Genomic DNA, 25,946 nt, shown 5'->3' with positions numbered 1-25,946 from the left:
AAGAGAGGGGGGGGGGCACATAATTGGCGGATAAGATATTATACAGTGCTGCTGGGGGGAAAACATTTTCTGTTGGTCTCCAGGGTCATTGCGCTGGGGTGTGTGCTGGCATACTCTCTCTCTGTCTCTCCAAAGGGCCTTAAAGGGGATACTGTCTGCAGAAAAGAGTTTCCCTGTGTGTGTGAAGTGTGTCGGTACGTGTGTGTCGACATGTTTGACGAGGAAGGCTCGCTTAATGTGGAGGGGAAGTGTTTGAATGTCAGGTCACCGTCGGCAACGCCGACACCGGACTGGGTGGATATGCTGAATGTCTGAAATGCAAATGTGAATCTCCTGCATAAAAGGTTAGACAAGGCTGAAGCTAGGGATCAGTCAGATAGCCAGACCGTGCCTGTCCCTGTGGCGCCAGGACCTTCAGGGTCTCAAAAGCGCCCCATATCCCAGGTCGCTGACACAGATACCGACACAGATACTGACTCTAGTGTCGACTATGAGGATGCAAAATTACAGCCCAAGGTGGCAAAGGGTATTCGATACATGATTATTGCCATAAAAGAGGTTTTGCATATCATTGAGGAACCCCCTGTCCCTGACACGAGGGTTCACATGTATAAAGGGAAAAAGGCTGAGGTCACGTTTCCGTCCTCATTTGAGCTAAGCGAATTGTGCGAAAAAGGCTTGGGAGTCTCCGGATAGGAGACTACATGTTTCCAAAAGGATTCTTATGGCGTATCCATTTCCGCAGAAGGATAGGATACGATGGGAATCTTCGCCTAAAGTAGACAAGGCACTGACACGCTTATCCAAGAAGGTGGCACTGCCTTCTCCGGATACTGCTTCCCTCAAGGATCCTGCTGATCGCAAGCAGGAAATTACCATGAAGCACATTTACACACATTCAGGAACTATCGTTAGACCGGCCATGGCGTCGGCCTGGGTTTGTAGTGCTGTCGTGGCATGGGCAGACTCCTTATCTACGGAATTTGACACCTTAGATAGGGATACCATTCTAATGACCATTGAGCATATCAGAGATGCTGCCTTGTATATGAGGGATGCTCAGAGAGACATTTGTTTACTAAGCTCCAGATTAAACGCTATGTCTATTTCTGCTAGGCGACTCTTGTGGACCCGACAGTGGACGGGAGACGCCGACTCAAAGCGGCATATGGAGTCATTGCCTTACAAGGGGGAGGAGTTTTTTGGAGAAGGCCTCTCGGACCTTGTCTCTACTGCTACGGCCGGTAAATCGAATTTTTTACCTTATGTTCCCCCGCAGCATGCTAAGAAGGTACCGCATTATCAAATGCAGGGCCATATACAACGCCCTACGCCAAGCGGAGGAATGGCTTCGGAACAAACCGGTTCTGATTCAGTCAGACAATGTCACGGCAGTGGCTCATGTAAACCGCCAAGGCGGCACAAGGAGCTGAGTGGCTATGGCAGAGGCGACCAGGATTCTATGCTGGGCGGAAGGCCATGTAAGCGCACTATCAGCAGTGTTCATCCCGGGGGTGGACAACTGGGAGGCGGACTTTCTCAGCAGGCACGGCCTGCATCCGGGAGAGTGGGGACTTCATCAAGAAGTCTTCACACAGATCACGGATCGGTGGGGACTGCCTCAGATAGACATTATGGCGTCCCGCCTCAACAAGAAGCTAAAGAGGTATTGCGCCAGGTCCCTCAGGCGGTTGCGGTAGACGCTCTGGTGACACCTTGGGTGTTCAGATCGGTCTATGTGTTTCCTCCTCTACCTCTCATACCCAAGGTGTTGAGGATAATAAGAATAAGAAGGGTCAGAACAATCCTCATTGTTCCAGATTGGCCAAGGAGGTCTTGGTATCCGGATCTGCAAGAATTGCTCACAGAAGATCCGTGGCCTCTTCCTCTAAGGCAGGACCTGCTGCAGCAGGGGCCCTGTCTGTTCCAAGACTTACCGCGGCTGCGTTTGACGGCATGGCGGTTGAACGCCGGATCCTAGCGGAAAAAGGGATTCCGGAGGAGGTCATTCCTACCCTGATCAAGGCTAGGAAGGACGTGACGTCGAAACATTATCACCGTATATGGCGAAAATATGTTTCTTGGTGTGAGGCCAGAGCTGCTCCTATGGAGGAGTTCCAGTTGGGCCGTCTGCTTCACTTCCTTCAAACGGGAGTGAATTTGGGCCTAAAATTAGGGTCCATAAAGGTTCAAATATCGGCCTTATCCATTTTCTTTCAAAGAGAATTGGCTTCTCTTCCTGAAGTACAGACTTTTGTGAAGGGCGTGCTGCATATTCAGCCTCCCTTTGTACCTCCGGTGGCGCCTTGAGACCTTAACGTGGTATTAAGTTTCCTCAAGTCACCTTGGTTTGAACCACTCAAAACAATAGAGTTGAAATACCTCACTTGGAAAGTGGTCATGTTGTTGGCCTTAGCTTCTGCAAGGCGGGTTTCAGAATTGGCGGCTTTATCATATAAAAGCCCATACCTGATTTTTCACGTGGATAGGGCAGAGTTGAGGACTCGTCCTCAATTTCTGCCCAAGGTGGTCTCATCTTTTCATATGAACCAACCTATTGTCGTGCCTGTGGCTACACGGGACTTGGAGGATTCCGAGTCCCTGGATGTGGTCAGGGCTTTGAAGATTTATGTGACCAGAACGGCTAGGATCAGGAAGACCGAAGCTCTGTTTGTTCTGTATGCGGCCAACAAGGTTGGCGCTCCTGCTTAAAAGCAGACTATTGCTCGCTGGATCTGTAACACGATTCAGCAGGCGCATTCTTCGTCAGGATTGCCATTACCTAAATCGGTTAAGGCCCATTCCACTAGGAAGGTGGGCTCTTCTTGGGCGGCTGCCCGAGGGGTCTCGAACTGTGCCGAGCTGCTACTTGGTCGGGGTCAAACACCTTTGCAAAGTTCTATAAATTTGATACCCTGGTTGAGGAGGACCTCCTGTTTGCTCAATCGGTGCTGCAGAGTCATCCGCACTCTCCCGCCCGTTTGGGAGCTTTGGTATAATCCCCATGGTCCTTACGGAGTCCCCAGCATCCTCTAGGACGTTAGAGAAAATAAGATTTTACTTACCGGTAAATCTATTTCTCGTAGTCCGTAGAGGATGCTGGGCGCCTGTCCCAAGTGCAGACTTCTTCTGCAAGACTTGTATATAGTTATTGCTTACATAAGGGTTATGTTATAGTTGATCGGGTTTGAACCGAGGCTATGTTATTGTTCATACTGTTAACTGGGTAGTTTATCACAAGTTATACAGTGTGATTGGTGTGGCTGGTATGAATCTTGCCCTTAGATTTACAAAAATCCTGTCCTCGTACTGTTCATCTCCTCTGGGCACAGTTTCTCTAACTGAGGTCTGGAGGAGGGACATAGAGAGAGGAGCCAGTGCACACTCAGAATCCAAAGCTTTCTTAAAGTGCCCTATCTCCTGCGGAGCCCGTCTATTCCCCATGGTCCTTACGGAGTCCCCAGCATCCTCTACGGACTACGAAAAATAGATTTACCGGTAAGTAAAATCTTATTTTTTCTCATATAAAGGAACTGTATTTAGAAACTGTTGCAAGTTCCAAAAAACAGTGTAGAATGTTTTTTTATATATAAAAACAATAATTTAATCGACATAATATTCCAAGTGGAAACCGAAAGGTATTGCATGTACAAGATAAAAATCAATAACAAGCTTATCTGCCCAAACACTGGGTCCAGAGACAACCGGTTCCTTAATCACAGATATTCCAAACGGTAACCAATAGGTAGAAAACGTACAAGAAATAAGTTAAAAGAAGGCTTATCTGTCCATCAAAAGGGGTCCAGAAGGCATAAGTACCAACGCGTTTTATCCTAGCTTGTGGACTTCATCAAGGGGATGGTTAAGTGTTTGCCAGATCTGCTTTATATAGCAAAGGGAACAGGAAGTGTACTATTACTCACTTCCTGTTGTGTGAACAGGAAGTGTACTATTACTTCACTGCCTGTTGTGTGAACAGGACGTGTAGTATTATCTCACTTCCTGCTGTGAGTGATAATTAATAACACCATATATATCATAAAGAAAGTCTACAGATACACATAATGGTGAAGAAGTGAAAGAGGTAGCCATAGAAATATGGTAACTAAGAAGGAGAAGTGATGAGAAGTGTAAAACCCCGCAGTGGATAGCATATGACACGCACATGAGTCACTTCTGGTTCCAGGTTCTAGAAAGCTATCTATTAACCGGTGATCGGTAGTAAATACAAATAAGGTGGCGGACTTGTGGGAGTGCTATTGTGCTTAAATAGAGTTGTAAAGTGCAGGAGATTGAGAGGGTGGTTTAATTAGTTGCCAACTTTTGTCACCTCCGGACTGGAAGTAAACAAAGTCCGAGGGGCGGAAGCTTATGGTGGTGGGACGCATATGGATCACACCATGTGACTTACGGTCACAATATTTTTGCTTATAAACGTGAATGACTAATATATTTAACTATAATAAGTGATAGAAAGATCCTAATTAAGGATCTAGATGCCGGTAAGAAATAAAAATAAGTTTATAAAAACCGTGACCGGAACCAGAAGTAAACAGAGTCCATGGAGCGAGAACTTATAACGCAAGTGGACCGCAACATGTGATTTCCGGTTTCAGTTTTCTAGCTTATTAAGTGATAAATGTGAATGAATAGTATTCAAATTCAACTGGGATGAATGACAAAAAGATCCTAATAAGGATCTAAGTGCCGGCATGGAATGAGACTTAGTTTTAAAACCGTGCACAATAAGGGGGAGTGAAGTGTGGAACGCACGGCCATAATTGCAAAATAACCAAAGCAGATCTTGTGAAACGCACGGCCATGATGAAACATCCATATCTGTATATTAAATAAAAAACATTTCATCACCCCACTGATGAAATGTTTTTTATTTTATAGCAAAATGTAATGCAACGAGTATTGGAAGTTGCGTTCTCCCATAAAACCAACGAAGTCTCTGCGAAAGATTTCCTATTACACAGATGAAAATGTCATCCAGATTCCTAAAAGACTTTATTAATTTTAATATACAGATATGGATATTTCATAATTTTCTGATTTATTGTTATTATTATCCTTTATTTGGTGCCACAAGGGTTCCGCAGCGCCTAATTACAGAGTACACATGCACATAATCAAAAGAGGAAAACAGTGACTTACAGTTGAAGACAATATCGGACAAGTACAGGGTAACTAAGCATAACTACATCAGTAGACGACACTGAGATAAGTATGAAGGTGGCTGAGAACTGCAGGATTTGGGCAGTTGAGGATTATTAAACTAAGAAAAGGATAAGCACATGAGGGAAGAGGGCCCTACTAGTGAAAGACAGCGTACTTGGGGGCTAGAGGAGATAGTCATGCCATCAATGGATAATGAGATTGTAAGAGGTGAGGTTGTGTTGGAGAGTGGGAAGATGATCAGCTCAGTCTTGGACATGTTGAGTTTAAGAAAGCGCTGGGACATCCAGGAAGAGATAGCAGAGAGACAGTTGAAGGTACAAGTGAGGAGAGCCGGGGAGAGATCAGGGGAGGAAAGGTAGAGTTGAGTGTCATCAGCATAGAGGTGATATTGGAAGTTAAAAGAACTAATGAGTTCACCTAAAGAGGACGTATAGAGAGAGAAAAGGAGAGGACCAAGAACAGAGCCTTGGGGGACACCAACAGTTAGTGGAAGTGGGGGGAGGTAGTGTCATGAAAGGAGACAGAGAAGGAACGAACAGAGAGGTAGGAGGACAGCCAGGAGAGGGCAGTATAATGCAGACCAAGAGTAAAGGATTTGCAGAAGGAGAGGGTGGTCCACAGTGTCAAAAGCAGCAGAGAGGTCAAGAAGAATAAGCAGAGAGTAGTGGCCCTTAAATTTGGCTGCATGGAGGTCATTGCACACTTTTGTGAGGGAAATTTCAGTGGAGTGGAAAGAATGGAAACCAGACTGGAATGGGTTAAGCAGTGAGTGGGAGGAAAGAAAGTCAGTGAGGCAGTTATAGTCAATATGCTCAAGGAGTTTGGAGGCAAAAGGGAGGAGAGAGATGGGTCGATAGTTGGAGAGGGTGTTTGGATCAAGGGTAGGCTTTTTAAGAAAAGGGGAGATGAGTGCACGCTTGAAGGCAGAGGGGACAGTGCCAGATGAGAGGCAGAGATTGAGAAGATATACATTGCCCCACTGTGCCAGATACACATTGCCCCACTGTGCCAGATATACATTAATTCTACTTCGGTATACGAAGAGGAGGAGGAAGGTCTCAGCTCAGTGGATATAGCTGAGTTAATTAAAGCAATGAAAGCTGATCTGTCCTTAGAGGATTCTGCAGAGCCTGTGTTATAAACCAAGGCACCTGTGTTTAAACATCCCAAAACAGTTAAGACTGAGTTTCCAGGGTCAGATCAGCTGACGGAAATTATGGAAAAGGCTTGGGCTATGTCCAATAAGAAGTTTAGAATTCCTAAGAAATGGAATTCTAATTATCCTCTTCCAGCTGGGGATTGTTTAAAAAGGGAGGTGGCTCCTAAAGTAGATACGCATGTAATTCGATTAGTGCGAAAATCTACATTACCTTTGCCTTCAACATCATTAAATGATGTCACGGATAGGAAAGTGGATGGTTTTCTAAAAAACATTTTTTCCCTGTCTGGGGTAGTCATAAGGCCAGCCATGGCTTCAGCTTGGATGGCAAAGGCAGTGGCTGCCTGGGCTGATGCATTGGAGAGGGATTTTTCTATAGCTTCTAGAGTGCAAAAATCCCATATGGCTCATATAAAACAGGCTGCAATGTTCCTGGAAGAAGCAGCATTGGATATGGGTACTATTCCCTCCAGGGCATCAGCTTCAACAATAGCTGTTTTCAGAGCAGTTTGGCTACCTACGTGGAAAGCTGATTCAGAATCTAAGAAGGTTTTTGAATCTTTGTCCTTTTCTGGAGATATTCTTTTTGGTAAAGAATTGACAGATATTCTGGAGTCAGAAGCAGACTGCAAGAAGGTCAAGTTTCCTTCCACATACAATTTCAAACCTAAAGTTCCGGCTTTTCGGCCCATTCGGTCTCAAGGAAAAGCTAAAGGAAAAAGTGATGGCAAGCAGCCCCAATACAACAAGTCTGGTAAGAGTAAAAAGCATTGGGCTACCAGAGGACCGGTTGGGAAAACAGATAATAAGCAATCAGCCTGATGGTGCGGGCCTCCACCTAGGGACCCCAGGGTGGGAGGCCGACTTCTTCAGTTTGCACAGATCTGGCAGCAGTCTACAACAGATGCCTGGGTGCAGGAAGCGGTATCTCTAGGTTCCGCTTTTGCCTTCAAGAAGAACCCTCCTCAAAGTTTTTTTTATACCATCCCGTCTCGGGTAGAGACGAAGGCCAGGGCTTTGTTAGAAGCAGTTCAAAAATGCTTCAGTCAGGAGTAGTCATTCCAGTTCCTCCTGCACAACGAGGATAGGGTTTTTACTCCAACCTGTTTTTAATTCAGAAGCCAAATGGGTCATTTCGGCCCATTCTCAATCTCAAAGTACTGAACAAATACATTTGGGTACCTCGGTTTCACATCGAGGCATTACGTTCCATCATTTTGACCATGGAGCCAGGGGATTATATGGTATCCCTGGATATACAGGATGCTTACCTACATGTTCCTATAGCACTGTCCCATCAGTGCTATCTCAGGTTCGCTATCCTCCAACAGCATTTTCAGTTCCAGGCCCTACTTTGTGGGTTAGCCACAGCTCTTAGAGTATTTACCAAGATTATGGTGGTAATGGCAGCTTATCTCCGCCAGCAGGGGATAAGAATATTTCCAAACCTCGATGATCTTTTAATCCTGGCACAGATGCAGGAATTGCTCTTATGTCATCTACAAACAGACAATAACATGTCTGCAGAACCACGGGTGGCTCATAATTGGGCAAAATCGTCTCTGGTTCCATCACAATGGATGACTCACTTGGGGCTGTACTGGATTCAAGTCTTCAGAGAGTAATTTTACCTCTGAACAAGATATCCAAGGTCCAGTCAAGGATTCAGGACTTGTTACACAGTCAAAAGGTATACATTCACGCAGCAATGCATGTGATGGGTTTGATGGTGTCAACATTCGACATGGGGGAGTATGCACAATTCCACTCGAGGCCTCTGCAGCATCTGATTCTTGTCAAATGGAATGGGTTGCATCAGACGATAAAAACACAGACTATGTTTCTTACGATATAAGTAAGAAGGTCATTAGCCTGGTGACTACAGACATCCCATCTGGACAAGGGGACACCCTTTTGGATATCAGATTGGGAAATTCTGACACCAGACGCCAGTCTTCAGGGCTGGGGAGCAGTGTCAGGAAGGTTGTGTTTTCAGGGGCAATAGACCAAGGAAGAAACCTGTCTGCCAATAAACATATTGGAACTTCGGGCCATTTACATGGCACTGATTCAGGCAAAGGACATTCTTCGGGGAAAACCAGTCCAGATCCGCTCGGACAATGCGACGGCAGTAGCGTACCTCAACCATCAAGGAGGAACTCGCAGCCGAAAAGCGATGAAGGAGGTAAGTCACATACTAAAGTGGGCAGAACTTCATCATCCAGCCTTGTCCGCAGTGTTCGTTCCGGGAGTCCTAAACTGGGAAGCGGACTTTCTCAGTCGACACGCCATTCAGGCAACGAATGGGCTCTACACCCGGAGGTCTTCCAGACTCTAGTAGACAAGTGGGGGTTGTCAGAGATAGATCTCATGGCGTCCCATCTGAACAATAAAGTGTTCACATATGGGTCAAGAACAAAGGATCCCAGAGCGATCTTTGTGGATGCCCTGTCGGTGAGATGGGATTTTCATCTGGCTTATGTGTTTCCTCCAATCACCTTATTACCCAGGGTGGTGAGAAAGATAAAGCAAGGAAAAGGTGCCGTGATACTATTAGCTCCGGCTTGGCCCAGAAGACATTGGTACACAGATCTGCAGAGGATGTTGCTGGACGTTCCACTTCTGCTCCCTCAACGTCCACATCTACTGATGCAGGGTCCTTGTTATCACAGACATCTGGTTCAACTGTCTTTGACGGCGTGGCTCTTGAAACCTCTATCCTGAAGTCAAGAGGATTCTCACAACAGGTAATTCAAACTATGCGCAGAACAAGAAAACCTTCCTCAGCTCGCATTTATCACCGAATATGGCAAACCTATATTCATTGGTGCAGTGAACGGAAAATGGACCCTAAATCTTTCAGAGTTTCCAGGGTCTTAGCATTCCTTCAGGCAGGAAGGGATAAAGGTATGAAGGTGGCTCCTTGAGAGTGCAAGTATCAGCATTGACATAGTAACATAGTATCTAAGGTTGAAAAAAGACAATTGTCCATCGAGTTCAACCTATTTGTGGTCTCCTATGCAGGATTATTTTGGTCTAAAATTTTGACTGATGCTGATGTCAGCCGTTGAGTTTTATCCCTCTTTTTATAGTACTATAGTGCGTGACTATATACCATGACCCTGGATATCCTTGTCCATTTGTAATTTATCTAACCCATTCTTAAAGGTGTAGACTGAGTCCACCATTACAACTCCCTCAGGCAGGGAATTCCAAACACGTATTGTCCTTACCGTGAAAAAGCCTTTACGCCGTATTGTGCGGAATCTCCACTCCTCTAACCTGAGCGAATGTCCACGAGTCCTCTGTGTTAATCTAATAAAAAACAGGTCCCACGCAAGCTCTATGTATTGTCCCCTTATATATTTGTAAATGTTGATCATGTCCCCTCTTAGTCTCCTCTTTTCCAGTGTAAACATGCCTAATCTTGCAAGACTTTCCTCATATTCCAGCGTCTCCTTGCCCTTGATTAGTTTGGTCGCCTGCCTCTGAACCTTTTCTAGCTCCAGGATATCCTTTATGTAGTATGGTGCCCAGAATTGTACACAGTATTCAAGGTGTGGCCTCACTAGTGATTTATATAATGGGAGTATAACACTCTCGTCCCTTGCATCTATTCCCCGCTTTATGCATGCTAATATCTTATTAGCCTTCTTTGCTGCAGTCCTACTTTGGGTACTACTGCTTAGTTTGCTATCTATGAGGACACCTAAGTCCTTTTCCAGTACAGAATCCCCTAATTTTACCCCATTTAGTATGTAGGTGTTATTTTTGTTCTTGTTACCAAAGTGCATTACCTTACACTTGTCTGTATTGAAGTGCATTCTCCATTTGGCTGCCCCTGCTTCTAATTTTACTAAGTCGTTCTGAAGCAACTCAGCATCCTCCTCCGTATTTATAGCCTTACACAATTTGGTATCATCTGCAAAAATTGACACCATGCTCTCTAGATCTTCTGTTAGGTCGTTAATGAAAATGTTGAACAATAGCGGTCCTAATACCGAGCCTTGTGGCACACCACTTAGCACTTCAGTCCAATTTGAAAAAGATCCATTAAACACAATGCGCTGCTCCCTATTATCTAATCAATTTCTGACCCAAGTGCATATTGTGCTTCCTAGCCCTATTTCTTGTAGCTTGTAGATAAGTCGCATGTGTGGTACAGTGTCGAAAGCTTTGGCAAAGTCTAAAAAGATTACATCCACCTCTTTACCCTGATCGAGGTTTGCCCTTACTGTTTCATAAAAGCCAAGTAAGGTGGTTTGACAGGATCTGTATGGTTCCAAAAGAAAATTGGCAATTTACAGGATATGCTTACTTTTTTCCAGGGAATGCTGCACATTCAACCTCCTTTTGTTCCTCCTACAGTGCCTTGGGACTTAAGTCTAGTCCTGAAAGCCCTTCAAGTTGCCCCGTTTGAACCACTTAATAAAGTGGATCTTAAATGGTTGACCGCTAAAGTTCTCTTTCTACTGACTATGGCATCAGTTAGAAGAGTATCAGATTTAGGGGCATTATCATGTCATTCCCCATTTCTGATTTTTTTATCCAGATAAAGCAGTTCTCAGAACTAGATCTGGGTATCTTCTGAAGGTGATGTCTAAATTCCACCTTAATGAAGAAATTGTAGTCCCGGCTTTCCAGGTACCGGGCCTTTCTGCGGGAGATGCATCGCTGGACGTGCTCCGTGCATTAAGGATCTACGTGAATCGTACCAGTGCCATCAGGAAGACAGATTCTCTCTTCATTCTCTACGGATTTCACAAGAGGGGATTGCCTGCTGATAAGCAGACGCTGCCAAGATGGCTTCGGATGACGATTTCAGAAGCATATTCTCAGGCTGATCTCCCGGTTCCGGCTAATGTCTCTGCTCACTCTACTCGTAAGGTAGGTCCATCTTGGGCAGCACAACGTGGTGCTTTAGCAGAACAGGTAAGTAAGGCAGCCACATGGTCTTCCATTAACACATTCATTAGACATTGTGCCTTGGCTACCTTTGCCTCTCATGACGCTGAATTCGGGCGAAGGATTCTCCTATCCAATCAGGAGCGTCCCCACCACTAAATTGCTTTAGGAAATCCCATTGTTATCCTGTGGATAACCTGTGGTCCCTGACGGAGAAATATACGTTATGGTAAGAACTTACCGTTAATAACGGTATTTCTCCTAAGTCCACATGATCCACAGAGATCCCACCCTGACTCACGTGATTTGAGGATCCTTTTACTCACTAACCTCTTCCTTCTTGTATGGAAGGGTGTGCATGTGTGTTCTTATCGCCTGATTAGTGCTATCTATGACGCTCCTGCCTTGAGCTTTGGAATACAACTGATTTGCCTGAGCAAGGAGGCGGGGATATATGGATGGGCCTGTTGCATGCTGGGAGGCCGGAAAAGCTTTGACCGATTGGTGCAGATCAGCTGTCGCTTCATCATATCCCATTGTTATCCTGTGGATCCTGTGGACTTAGGAGAAATACCGTTATCAACGGTAAGTTCTTACCATAACGTATATTTTAAGTAAATCGCAAATGAATTGCACTCTAATTCGCATTTTTCCCAGAGAAAATCACATATTTCGCACTTCAAATCACATCCAGATGTTTTCCCATTCAAAAGTATACAAATCGCAAATGTAATAGGATGCGATATTGGAAATCGTACTTAAAAATTGACTAAAAACCGCACACAAAACAGACCAGGTAGAGATAGGCGATTTGGAGTACTTCCACCATCCAAAAAAACCCCAAAGGGTTACATTTTACACAGGTGAGCCATACTTTCTTCAGAAACACCCTTACAAATATCCCTACATCATCCAGTGCACCTGTGAGGGATTGAGCTATGGAGTTTCTGCAGTCAGGAGTTGAGCTGTGTGTATATGTTATTGCACATTTGGAGGAGCTGCGCAGGAGGAAGGCGCAGGCTGCGCCCCAGATCCAGGTCCCCAGACCACTTTGTGCTTCACATAGGTACTGTGCCAGGGTGTACCTGGACACCCTCTAAAATCAAGAGGTGGTGATGTTTTGGTTGAACCGCACAAATCTCTTGAGCTTATATGAGCAGGTGAGACATGACATATGGCTCTGTCAACTATGCAGTGTCTGGGCTGCAAAAATTAATGTGTGGCCTGCACTTTTTTTGCCACAGGCACCACTAAGCCTGTGGGCACTTGGTTGCTGGGGGTTACACAAGCCACTTCATCAAGGCATTTAACTCAATTGTTATATGCCTTGAAGAAGCTGTGGTGCACATATATCACATTGCCAAGTTCTGAGTCCGAGTGGCAGGACCTGAAGGTGGCATTCTATCGGCTCTCAGCATTCCCTAATGTGCTGGGGGCCATAGACTGCACCCACATTGGGATTCGGGCACCACACGTGAGGGGGTATGTCTTTGTCAATCGACGTGGGCATCACTCCCTCAATGTGCAGGTGGTGTGTGACGCTAACCTTAGAATTTTCAGTGTGGTTGCAGGTTACCCTGGATCTTGCCATTATGCCTGTATCCTGCGTCACTCTTCCCTTTGGGAATACTTTCAGCAGCACACCATGCCTGAGGGATGGCTACTTGGTTTTAGTGATATCCAGGCTGCAGCACAGATGGTTAAATCAAAATAAACTGAGCTACTAATTAAGTCACCTGTGCTAAAGCCTGGATATCACTAAAACCTGCACTGTTAGTGTGCCTTGAGGACCGCGGTTGGCAATGCCTGTTTTAATGTATTTCCTAATATGTCCTTTTAAAAGTACTGTTTTAATGCCTAACAATGCAGCATGACCCTGACCCATAATGGTGTGCTTATTTGGTCAGTAACACTTATTTGTGCCATGAAGTCAACTTACATTCCTCTAATGATTGTGTTTATGTGTAGTAATAACTGACTGTTAGGGTCTGGTAATTAATAGTGATGTGCACCGGACATTTTTCGTGTTTTGTGTTTTGGTTTTGGATTCGGTTCCGCGGCCGTGTTTTGGATTCGGACGCGTTTTGGCAAAACCTCACCGAAATTTTTTTGTCGGATTCGGGTGTTTTTTACAAAAAAACCCTAAAAAACAGCTTAAATCATAGAATTTGGGGGTCATTTTGTTCCCATAGTTTTATTAACCTCAATAACCATAATTTCCACTCATTTCCAGTCTATACTGAACACCTCACACCTCACAATATTATTTTTAGTCCTAAAATTTGCACCGAGGTCGCTGGATGGCTAAGCTAAGCGACACAAGTGGCCGACACAAACACCCGGCCCATCTAGGAGTGGCACTGCAGTGTCAGGCAGGATGGCACTTCAAAAAAATAGTCCCCAAACAGCACATGATGCAAAGAAAAAAAGAGGCGCACCAAGGTCGCTGTGTGACTAAGCTAAGCGACACAAGTGGCCGACACAAACACCTGGCCCATCTAGGAGTGGCACTGCAGTGTCAGGCAGGATGGCACTTCAAAAAAATAGTCCCCAAACAGCACATGATGCAAAGAGAGAAAGAGGCGCACCAAGGTCGCTGTGTGACTAAGCTAAGCGACACAAGTGGCCGACACAAACACCTGGCCCATCTAGGAGTGGCACTGCAGTGTCAGGCAGGATGGCACTTAAAAAAAATTGTCCCCAAACAGCACATGATGCAAAGAAAAAAAGAGGCGCACCAAGGTCGCTGTGTGACTAAGCTAAGCGACACAAGTGGCCGACACAAACACCTGGCCCATCTAGGAGTGGCACTGCAGTGTCAGGCAGGATGGCACTTAAAAAAAATTGTCCCCAAACAGCACATGATGCAAAGAAAAAAGAGGTGCACCACAGGTAAAGAATGTAGATGGATAGTATACTTAATGACGACACAGAGGTAAGTACAGCAGTGGCCTTCCGTACTGCTATATATAGTATACTGGTGGTCACTGTGTCAGCAAACTGCAAAACTAAAATGCCCCACAGGTATAGAATGTAGATGGATAGTATACTTAATGAATGACGACACAGAGGTAGGTACAGCAGTGGCCTTACGTACCGTACTGCTATATATAGTATACTGGTGGTCACTGTGTCAGCAAACTGCAAAACTAAAATGCACCACAGGTATAGAATGTAGATGGATAGTATACTTAATGAATGACAACACAGAGGTAGGTACAGCAGTGGCCTTCCGTACTGCTATATATAGTATACTGGTGGTCACTGTGTCAGCAAACTGCAAAACTAAAATGCACCACAGGTATAGAATGTAGATGGATAGTATACTTAATGAATGACGACACAGAGGTAGGTACAGCAGTGGCCTTCCGTACTGCTATATATAGTATACTGGTGGTCACTGTGTCAGCAAACTGCAAAACTAAAATGCACCACAGGTATAGAATGTAGATGGATAGTATACTTAATGAATGACGACACAGAGGTAGGTACAGCAGTGGCCTTCCGTACTGCTATATATAGTATACTGGTGGTCACTGTGTCAGCAAACTGCAAAACTAAAATGCACCACAGGTATAGAATGTAGATGGATAGTATACTTAATGACGACACAGAGGTAGGTACAGCAGTGGCCTACTGTACCGTAATGCTATATATTATATACTGGTGATCACTGGTCAGCAAAACTCTGCACTGTACTCCTATATAATATTATACTGGTGGTCCCCAGTCCCCACAATAAAGCATCACACTGAGCACAGATATGGAGTGTTTTTCAGGCAGACAACGTATACTGGTGGTCACTGTCAGCAAAACTCTGCACTGTACTCCTGCTATATAATACAGCTGCTCCCCAGTCCCCACAATTAAGCAGTGTGAGCACAGATATATGCAGCACACTGTGAGCACAGATATGGAGCGTTTTTTTCAGGCAGAGAACGGATAACTGGTGGTCACTGATCAGCAAAACTCTGCACTGTACTCCTCCTATATACAGCTGCTCCCCAGCCCTCCCCACAATTAAGCAATAGTGCACAGCACAATCAAGTTCAACAATAACGGAGAGGACGCCAGCCACGTCCTCTCCCTAACATTTCCAATGCACGAGTGAAAATGGCGGCGACGCGCGGCTGCTTATATAGAATCCGAATCTCGCGAGAATCCGACAGCGGGATGATGACGTTCGGGCGCGCTCGGGTTACCCGAGCCATACGGGAGAATCCGAGTATGCCTCGGACCCGTGTAAAATGGGTGAAGTTCGGGAGGGTTCGGTTTCCGAGAAACCGAACCCGCTCATCACTAGTAATTAACTATACCTTAGTGTGTAACAAATACCTGAAAACAATTGTAATTAATCATTCACAACCACAACTTATGTTTTGCAGGGGATTCAGGGTATGGGTGACTACAGTGGCTGATGACACCTCTGCGTAATCCACAAGGCCCTTCACAGCGCCAATATAACGATGCACACATATACTGTTGTATCAGCTATGTGTAGCCCGGAAAGTATCTCTGGCAGTATTATTCGCTTAAGTTGTTCCTCGTAGGCTGTAAACTGTAAGGGTGCACTGGTACCTCCCCCTGTGCGTCTGGCGTCCTTTCTCTCTGCAGCCATCTTCATTTTGAGCAGTCTTTTTATGTCATTAAATCTTTTTTTAACGTTCACCACTTTTCGCTTGAAATTGCTAACCGCATTAGCTGCGTCTGTAATGTCCTCCCACATTTTGCGCTTACGCACCATATTAGTGCTGTGGTTATCCTTCCCCAGAAGCCGATTAAAAACTGGCACCATTGCCCTGACTAGGGCACAATTTTCCTCATAGGAGAAACGCACATGGCGACCACTGGGAGTACGCCCTGGCATAGGGCCTTCCTCACCTTCCTCATCCTCCTCACCCTCTTCTGCGGCCTCCTCCTCCTCAAACTGGTCCCCATCACCCTCCTCCTCCTGCCAGTCGATGTCACTAAGGAGAGGCTCCTCCAGCTCTTTCTCCTGCTCCCTCTCAAAATCCTCCTCCTCTGTGTCAGTTTGCCTGCTTCCAGAACCAGCCACTGTTTCAGAAATACTGCCACCCATGGCACGAAAGCCGATAATCATCCATTTTTGCAAGTCGAATAAATCGCCCCTTATACCCATGACAACAATGAGTGATATGTGTGCAGATGGTCTATAACACACCTTATATACCCACCTTACCAGCGCACGATACGTGACATACTTCATGGGCTACGCACTGCTGACGTCAAATGTAGGAGGTGGTAATAATAATGTGACTTGACCATGTGTGTGTATTTATATATATATATATATATATATATATATATATAATTTTATTTTTATTTTTTGGGGGGCAAACCCTAATCTGTCCTTTCTATTCTTGGATGATTTCCCTACCTCCTAGATAGTGTTCTTCACCTGGCTGGATGTTGTTAAGGGGTTTTTCTTTACCATGGATATGATCCTGCGATCATCCCCCACTGTTGTCTTCCGCCGGTGTTCAAGTCTTTTTGTGTTTCCAAGCTCACCCGTGCAATCTTTATTTCTCAAAATGTACCAAACTGTTAGTTTATCATTTGCAGCCTTAAGATGGCCTGTTTCACTTGCATTGAGAACTCCTTTGACTGCATGTTGTGGGCAGGGGTGTATCTACCTATTGGCCAGGATGGCACTCGCCAGGGGCGCCAGGCAAGGAGGGGGCACCGCCTGGCTGTGCCACCCGCAGCCAAAGGATAGAAAAGCCGTACTGTCAGACTGTACCTGGTGAGAGTCTGTTACTGCTGGAGTGGCGCTGGTGTCCGGCAGCACCGCACTTGTAATCAGACTCAAAATAAAAAAGGGCTGCTGGGAACTTTAGTTTATTGTGAGTCTGATCACTAGTGCAGTGCGGTGCCGACGTACACAACAATTGTTATATAGCATAGTGCTATAATATTTGTTGTTGAAGATAATAAAAAAAGTGTCAGTGTTTGGGAGCTGGGACTGTAGTACCTGGAAAACTACACGATTCTCATGCACGTTAGATGTAAGTAAGTAGTATGTAAGCGAAAACTTTAACTTGTTGAGTGTAATAAAGAAACAACAAATCTTACCTATTTCAAGGCCATGTTCAAGGAAATGTAGATCAGTTAATTGTATAATTGATGATTTTATCTTGGAAGTGATGGCACCCTGATGTTTTTTCTAACAGGAAGCACTTCTACCATCCAACTAATGGTGTTTGGTTAATGGCTGGGTCCATTTGAGGCTCATCTCACAGCATCTCATTAGCACACATTCGGAATGCAGTCAAGATGCCGGCGTTTGGCATCCCGGCGGTCGGAAAGCTGACGCCAGCAGCCCGAAACTGCTCGGAATGCTGATGCTGGCATCCCAACATAGATAGCGATGCAGAATGCCAAAATCCGGATCGAGTTTGTGCCAAAGTCTTCACTGGCAAGCCACGTGGGAGGGTTAGGCTGTAAGGGCGGAAGGGCTAGGGTTAGGCTGCAGGGAGGGAGATTAGGAAGGGTGGGTTAGGGTTAGGCACCACTGAAGAGGCTTTTGGGGGGGCGGGTTAAGGTCAGGCTGTGGGAAAGGTGGGTTAATACGAGACACTACTGTGCGGTGTAATGTGAAATGAGGGACACTACTGTGTGGCATAATTTGAATTGGAAGTACTATTGTGTATACGCCCTTCCCCCACAAGACCTTGCCCCATTTCCAATACTCACACCTTATTCCAAATGTGTGTAGGGGGGCGCCAGCCCCTTACTTTGCCAGGGGCGCTAGGAACCCCTAGATATACCCCTGGTTGTGGGTTACAGCAACAGCTTACAAATGCAAATGTCACACTTGGAATAAACTCAGACCTTTTGCCTGCTCAATTAATAAGGAATAGCCAATACCATGAAATGGCTTTTGAGTCAATTGTGCAATTACTTTTGGGGGGTAATTCAGACCTGATCGCTAGGCTGCGTTTTCTCACAGCCTGTGATCAGGTCCGAACTGCATATGTGTATGCACTGCAATGCGCAGGCACGTCGGACGACTGCACCGGGCATCGGTGCATAGTGTCGGGATGGTGCGAAAAAAGCGATCGCACGGGCGATCGCAAGGAGATTGACAGGAAGAGGGCGTTTGTGGGTGGCAACTGGCCATTTTCAGGGAGTGTCCAGAAAAACGCAGGCGTGTCCAAGCGTTTGCAGGGAGGGTTCCTGACGTCAAATCTGGTCCCGGACAGGCTGATGTGATCGCAGCGGCTGAGTAAGTAATAGGCTGCGCAGAGACTGCACAAAATCAGTTTGTACAGCTCTGCTACACATGCGTTCACACACTTGCACAGCTCAAATACCCTCTCCCTGTAGGCAGCGACTATCTGGTAGCAGGAAACCAAAAATCGCTGCCTAGTGATCAGGTCTGAATTAGGCCCTTGGTCCCTTGAAAAAGAGGGGATACATATTAAACAGCTGTTCCGAAACCTTTCCTCCAATTCAGATGTGAATACCCTCAAATTATAAATATTTATATAATGCATATGGTTTTAAAGTGCTTGAATGTATTTTAGTAAACAGCTGAAATAACAAAAATTGTCCTCATAAATATAATCAGAAAAACGTTTGTTTTAATGTATGTTCGCGATGAACTGGAGAATTACTGAACAGATTTTGATTGTATTGTTTCTTGAGATCCTCCGAGTAACAGGCCACCATGGTAATTGGCTAATTAGCGAACACAATCATCAAAGCATCAAATTGTTTGTTGTCATGCCTCAGAGCAGGTAATGCAGGGGCAGAGTCAGACATGGGTAATGGGGGCAAAGGCACACATGGGTAATGGGGCACATAATAATGGAGCATCCCCTGTCATTTAGGAACATTGTTATTCAAGTGCAGCGACACAGAGTGCAAAGGTACACGCTGGTAAGGGGGGTGGCAGGCAGTGTTGTGGGTTGCAGTGCGTTGCGGGAACCAATAGCATTTGGCTGTCTTTGTCATGTCCCTGACTATAGTGCTGCTGACTCGGGCGAGCGACAGCTATCTTGTGGCTTGTGAATGGCTGCTCGGGGTCCTGACAAGCTCTGCCTCCTGTCAGGACCCTGAGCAGCCAGCCAGAAGCTGCAAAATGGCCACAGGCCCCCTGGGTCTTTTTTTCTCGCACCTCCAGAGCAAGTGTGATTTTTCATAAAATCGTTAATTTTAGGAAAAAATCACCCGGACTTGCTCTGGCACCCCAGCAGCACCTCCATGGACTAATTATGCAATTGGAAGTTTCCAATTAACGTAATATTACTCACCTTCCAAAGTGGTGTCTTCTCCAGTGTCGGGATCTTCTCCAGCTGCTGTGAGTGTATGGGCAAGGGGGACCTTGAACTGCACACAGGGCCAGCCCGAGCGTGTTTTTTTAGTAAGAGAACATATATTTTGGCACCCAATAGTAGACTATATAGAGGAGATGCTTCATGGGAAGGGGGCGTGGTCACAGAATAGTACTAATTCACATTACACCACACAGTAGTGCCTCTTATAAACGTTACAACACAGTAGAGCTGCTTTTACATGTTATGCCACAATAGAGCCCATTATATACGTTACATATTGCCACCCCTAGAACCACCACTGACTGGAATGTACAGATATAGTCATGGTCATCCTATCTCCGTATGGCATGTAGTGGGGAAAAAACATTACGTAAGCCTGTGCCTGGACACAGGGAAGCATTTTCCGTTGCAGGGTAAAGAACTGAGTATGCAGTGAGTGCAATACTCGTGTTTGTGAACCAGGTGTCGCTTTTAAAAACAGCCATTAAAGTATACAATGTAATGTCAAATGATGCTTGCAGTTTAAGGGGGATATCCAATTAGCCCCGGTAATTTACCGGGGCTAATTGTTCGGCTGGGGGCTATCCTATTACCCCCGATCAGCCAGCACGAGCGGTGGCTTATCGGGGGTTACCTGATGCTGCACCGGGTGTCGGCTGCTGACAGCTCCCAGTGCAGCGCTGCTCCTCCGGCTCACCCGAGTCACATGGACACTCCCCTGTCATGTGACTGCCGCCGTGGATGATGAAGATGCGGTCACGGCGCTGGCCTGGCTTCTCCGCCGGGGGTCACCGTGCCGTGTGGCAGTTTCCGGCCGTGGGCGAAATCAGGCAGGCGAAACCAAATCCGCAAAAATGGGGCTGTTTCTTCCGAAAACACACAGGTTTCACCGAACCTGTGTTTTTGGGAGAAAGGGCAAATCGGTGAAACATCTGGAAAAATCGCGAAAAACATACCTTTTTTGCACCCAATGGGGGTCATTCCGAGTTGATCGCTAGCTGCATTTGTTCGCTGTGCAGCGATCAGGCTAAAAAACTGCACTTCTGCGCATGCGTATGTGGCGCAATGCGCACGCGCGACGTACTATTACAACGAACGATGTAGTTTCACACAGGGTCTAGCGATGCATTTCAGTCGCACTGGCTGCCGCAGAGTGATTGACATGAAGTGGCCATTTCTGGGTGGCAACTGACCATTTTCAGGGAGTGTTCGGAAATACGCAGGCGTGGCTGGGCAAACGCAGGGCATGTTTGTAACATCAAATCCGGAACTGAATGGTCTGAAGTGATTGCAAGTGCTGAGTAGGTTTGAAGCTACTCTGAAACTGCACAAAATTATTTTGTAGCCGCTCTGCGATGCAAGTGTTTGCACTTCTGCTAAGCTAACATACACTCCCAGTGGGCGGCAGCTTAGCTTTTGCACGGCAGCGAAAAACTGCTAGCGAGCAAACAACTCGGAATGACCCCCAATGTTTTACCGGGGCTAATAGGATATCCCCCTAAGAACTACTTTTTTTTTGTAGATGCTTTTTTTAAAATTTCCAACGCATGCCTTACATATGTGCTATGCTCAGGGACTTTATAATTTTATCAGTGATGTGCGGCAGAGACCTAGTGATAATGTAGCATGCCTAACAAATGGTAGGCTCCAGGAGCATCTATGACATACAGTACAGTACTGTCATCACTTTATGTTATGGCATAAAGACTTCTTCTATGAAGAGCTGAGTATGCGTCTATTGATCATTGCAGTCAGTGACAGCTTGGCAAAACTTTTTGGCAAAAAAATACCGACCCCCCACAACCAGCATTCAGGTGACCTTTTCTCTTGTGGGTCATACACTAAGTTGAAGTATGGGGCGTGGGACCCAACCAAGCCATCAAAGGCAAGCGACCACAGGACAGCACACTAATAAGAGGTTAAAAGGTGTTAGTGTTAATAAGAAAGCAACAGCTATGTGTTAAAAAGTGTTACATACAGTAGGTGAGTTATTAATTAAATGCTTAAACCACGTTGAGAGAGGACTCTTCCAGAAAAGTGTTCAGAGCATTGATAGACGGTACCACTATTTCTTGGTAATGTGAAACAGACACCACCTTGGGAAAGTAACCCAACCGAGTTCTAAGGACCACCCATACAGTAAGGAGAATCAGAATGGGAGAGTCCTAAGATAAGGTGCTGAAGTCGGACACCCTCTGGGCAGATGCAATGACATAAGCCAACAAATGTGTGCAGTATCCAGGGCTCAAAAGGAGCAGACTGGAGAGTCCTAAGAACCAATGAGAGGACAAACAGCAGTTGGACGTGCTGAACGCCCTGAAAAAAAAAAAGCTGTATGTCCAGTAAGAGAGCAATTTATCCTTGAAAGAGGACAGAAAGGGCAGAGACCTGTACCTTCAAGAATGAGTCAGAGCCCCAAACCCAGATATGCCTGTAGAAAGGAAAGGATTTGAGAGTCTGAATGACCTAGGGTTTAAACACCACGTGAAGTACATTTGCCAAAAACTGTGGTAAATCCTAGCTAAAAACTGCTTTCGGGCATTCAGCATGGTACGAATGACCATCCTGGAAAAGCCTTTTGCTCTCAAGACGGATGCCTTAAGAGCCACCCCGTCAAAGTGAGACAGGCCAGATTCGAATAGAAGCACAGGCCCTGACACAGGATATCCGGTTACTGAGGCAGACACAGAGAAGCATCGATAGAGAGACCCAGAAGATCGGCATACCACACCCACCTTGGCCAGTCAGGGGCGCCTAGAATAATCATGCTGCCCTCCAGTTTGAACTTGCTAAGCACCCGCTGGATCATTGAAACCAGAAGGAAAACAGATGAGTGGAAACGCCCACGGCACCACCAGAGCGTTTATTAGATGAGCTCCGGTATCCCTGATGCGAGAACAGTACCTTGGTACTTGATGGTTATGCCAGGACGCCACCATATCTATGTCTGGCAGGAACCAGCGGCTGACCAGTAAGTGAAAGACGACCCACTCGCCTGAATGTAGGAAGTCTGCCTCCTGATTACAAACGCCGAGAATGAACACAGTCAGCCGGAAGGTACTTCTCTGCCCAGCGAAGGCTGCTGTAGACTTTCTTCATGGGGCCGCTCTGGTGGATTATGTAGGAGGCCGCTGTTGCGTTGTCCGACTGCACCTTGACCAGAACCCCTGGAGGAGAGGTTGAACTAAGCGAAGAGCCCTGTATACCACCCTGAGTATAGGACATTGATCGGTAAGCTGGCTCTCTCATACCATCCACCGTCCCTAGAGAGTCTGCCAGCAAGATACAGCCAACCACCATAAAAAGACTTGCATTGGTGGTGAATAGGACCCAGTTCTGGAACCAGAAGGGAATACCTTTGTCAGGTGCAACTAGTGTAGCCACTGCAAAAGGGAGTCATGAACCCCTTGTGAGAGGACAATTGTCTGTGCCTTGATGTGACTTGTTCCATCTGGCAAGAACTTCCAGCTTAAGAGGATGAAATTGGGCATACTCCAGCATGTCGAATGTGGAGACCAAAGACCCCAGGATCTGCATGCAAGAATGGATGGACACCCAAAGACCAAGTTACATGCAAACCTTTGACTGCAGATCCTGAGTCTTGTCCTCCCAGAGGAAGACCCATTGAAGTGTGGAATCCAGCAGAGTAACCAAGTGCAACATCTCCTGAGAAGGTAATAGCAAAGACTTGCACCATATGATCTTCCATCCGTGTGACTGTAAAAAATACACTGTTAACTAAAAGTGGTTAATCAAACCCTCTGGCGACTGTGCCAGGGGCAGGTGGTCATACAGATAGGGAAGGATTGACACACCTGCGACACAGGTGGACTGCCATCACCTTTGTGAACAACTGAGGTGCCGTGAACAGTCCAACTCATAATGGCCAAAATTGGTAATGATTGAACTGAATAACAAATCTGAGGAGGCAATGGCTGGCTCAGATGAGGATGTATAAATATGTATCCTGGATGTTCAATGATGCTGTAAAATTCCCTGGTTCCAAAGCCAGGATAATGGAGCGAAAAGACTGTGAAATATGGGAAAACATACTTGTTCAGCATCTTCAGATTGAGGATAGGCAGGAATGAGCCACCAAATTTGTAACTACGAAGAGGTTGCTTAAGAACTCGAACAGATATGGGGGGACACCAGGATGATAACCATGGAAGCCAGAAGGGAGTGAACTGACTCACTGAGTACTTCTGCTTTTACTGGAAATGTAGTGGGAAGAAACACAACAGAGGACTTTCAAAAAGTTAGAGGGTATCCCTGAGAGACTACGCCTCTGAATCAAGTGTCCATTGAGGTCTCCATCCAAACCTGGACAAAAAACAGAAGCCGGCCTCCCACACTAGTGTCGCCCAGGTGGAGGCCTGCCCTGTCATGCGGCAGGCTCGGGAACAGGTTATCTGGTAGCCTAGTGTTGCTTACCATGAGGCTTCAATCCCTTTGAGGAAGCACCCAGAAACCTAGAAGATGCCTGACCTCTAGCTTTCCCCTGTGGATGAAAGGAGCAAAAATGAGACGTTCTTGATCTGGGAAGTGCTGCCAAGGGGAGGAAGGCTGTCTTGGATGCTGCCAATGTGGCTGCTATCTTGTCTAACTCCTGGCAAAATAGGATATCCCCTAAATAGGGTAATGCATTTCGAGCCTGCTTAGAGTTAGAATGGCCGAATCCCCCAGTTAAGAGCTTGCATTCTTGTTGGGTGCTACCAGAAACGACAGCTCCTTTCTGTTGGTATGAGAGCGGATACCATCCCAGCGCCTGACAACCTTAGCTACCCAGACTGACACACTGATGCAACAATGTTCTTAAAATGGCTGGCCAGCATTTTAGGAGGGAGGAGAGAGGGAGTTTACCTGAGGGAGGCAGTCGATTGTGTTGAGGGGTGGGGCTAACAGGCTTCACATACCTCCTCAGGTGAAAACCCCCAGGGACTATGGCTATCACTGCTGCAGCTATGCTTACTTGCCCCTTTGCATTGCTCCATGAGCGGTGGTGTGCTGTACCACTCAGGAGTCCAGTGGCAGAAATCACTGGCCCAGTCGCCAGTGCTGCCGTCACTGGGTCTGGGCACTGCTCTGAAGGTGTCCTGTAGGATGCCTTTCACAGACCACTCAGCAAAACAACAAAATAAATAAAGAAAAGTAACCAGGGGGACCACTTAAAAGCTACTGTTTGGTACCCAGACTCTCTCCTCTTCAGGCTATATCTAGTGTTCCCTGTGTAATGAAGTAGTGATTTGTCCAAATGTTTTTTTTGTCTCGAGATTTAAAGTTGCTATTTAAACAGCATAGGTTTTGCCTTAATAAGTCACCACTGTAAACCCCGCTCCAAAAATACCCTTAAATTGGCAGTTCACATAAAGCTTTTGTGACACAACTAGAGCATCTTCAAGGAACATGAGTGGAAGTGTTACCAAGCTGTAAATGTAATGCTAGTGCAGACAAACTAAGGGGTCTATTTACGAAGCCTTGGATGGAGATAAAGTGGACGGAGATAAAGTACCAACCAACCAGCTCCTAACTGTCATTTTTCAAGGACAGCTTGTAACATTGCAGTTAGGAGCTGATTGGCTAGTACTTTATCTCCATCCAAGGTTTAGTAAATAGACATCTAAGCTACATAAAAGTAGGTTACAAAAAAAATGGATACACGTTAAGAATAGGAAATCACAGGGGCATCCCCTAAGCAAGCATTCATCTGATGCTACAGGTACATCTATGAACTGCATTCACCACATAATTTGCAGATACTATTTTAGTTTTTAGTCGGCTTCCTTTTGCTTATTTTCTTTGGTCCCTTGCCACTCACTCAATTAAATCTTACTAATCTTACAATGCCGCCACAGCGTTATCTGTGGAATTACATTTCCTTCCCTTGACTCACACCCTTCTATCCATACTACTCCACTAGCCTTTTATCAATACCCTATCTTTGTTTATACAATATCCCCAACCCATCCGCAAATTTAAAAGGTATATTAAACAAATAATATAATATATAATCAGGCGCTATGCCCAGAAATGATTTTCCAAGCTGCTGTTCTATCGGACATAGTCAGAAATAACTAAAATATATAATGAACAGCAACAACTCTTAAACAGACAGGTGCTAAAAGGAACAATGGTTTTTATTTAAACACAAGCATGAGTATAGAATTACATACAAATAAAAACTATAAAATGGTTTAAAATAGGTAATAAGGGTCTTTTTACCAGTCTCTGGTCCACAATCTATAGATAATTAGGGCACTTTTATACACCAATATAGGGAGAGACCATTTTGTAAACAATAGACCAGCATTTTTGGTAAATGTAGTTTTGGTTTCTGTGGTTGAGTATTCCACTAGCAATGGTCCAAGGCAGATAGTAATGGATATCCCCTTCTGTCC

Source organism: Pseudophryne corroboree, chromosome 1 (assembly GCF_028390025.1).
Source record: "Pseudophryne corroboree isolate aPseCor3 chromosome 1, aPseCor3.hap2, whole genome shotgun sequence".
Taxonomy (NCBI): Eukaryota; Metazoa; Chordata; class Amphibia; order Anura; family Myobatrachidae; genus Pseudophryne; species Pseudophryne corroboree.
The sequence above is the reverse complement of the archived record's forward strand: the minus strand, read 5'-3'. Positions refer to the sequence as shown.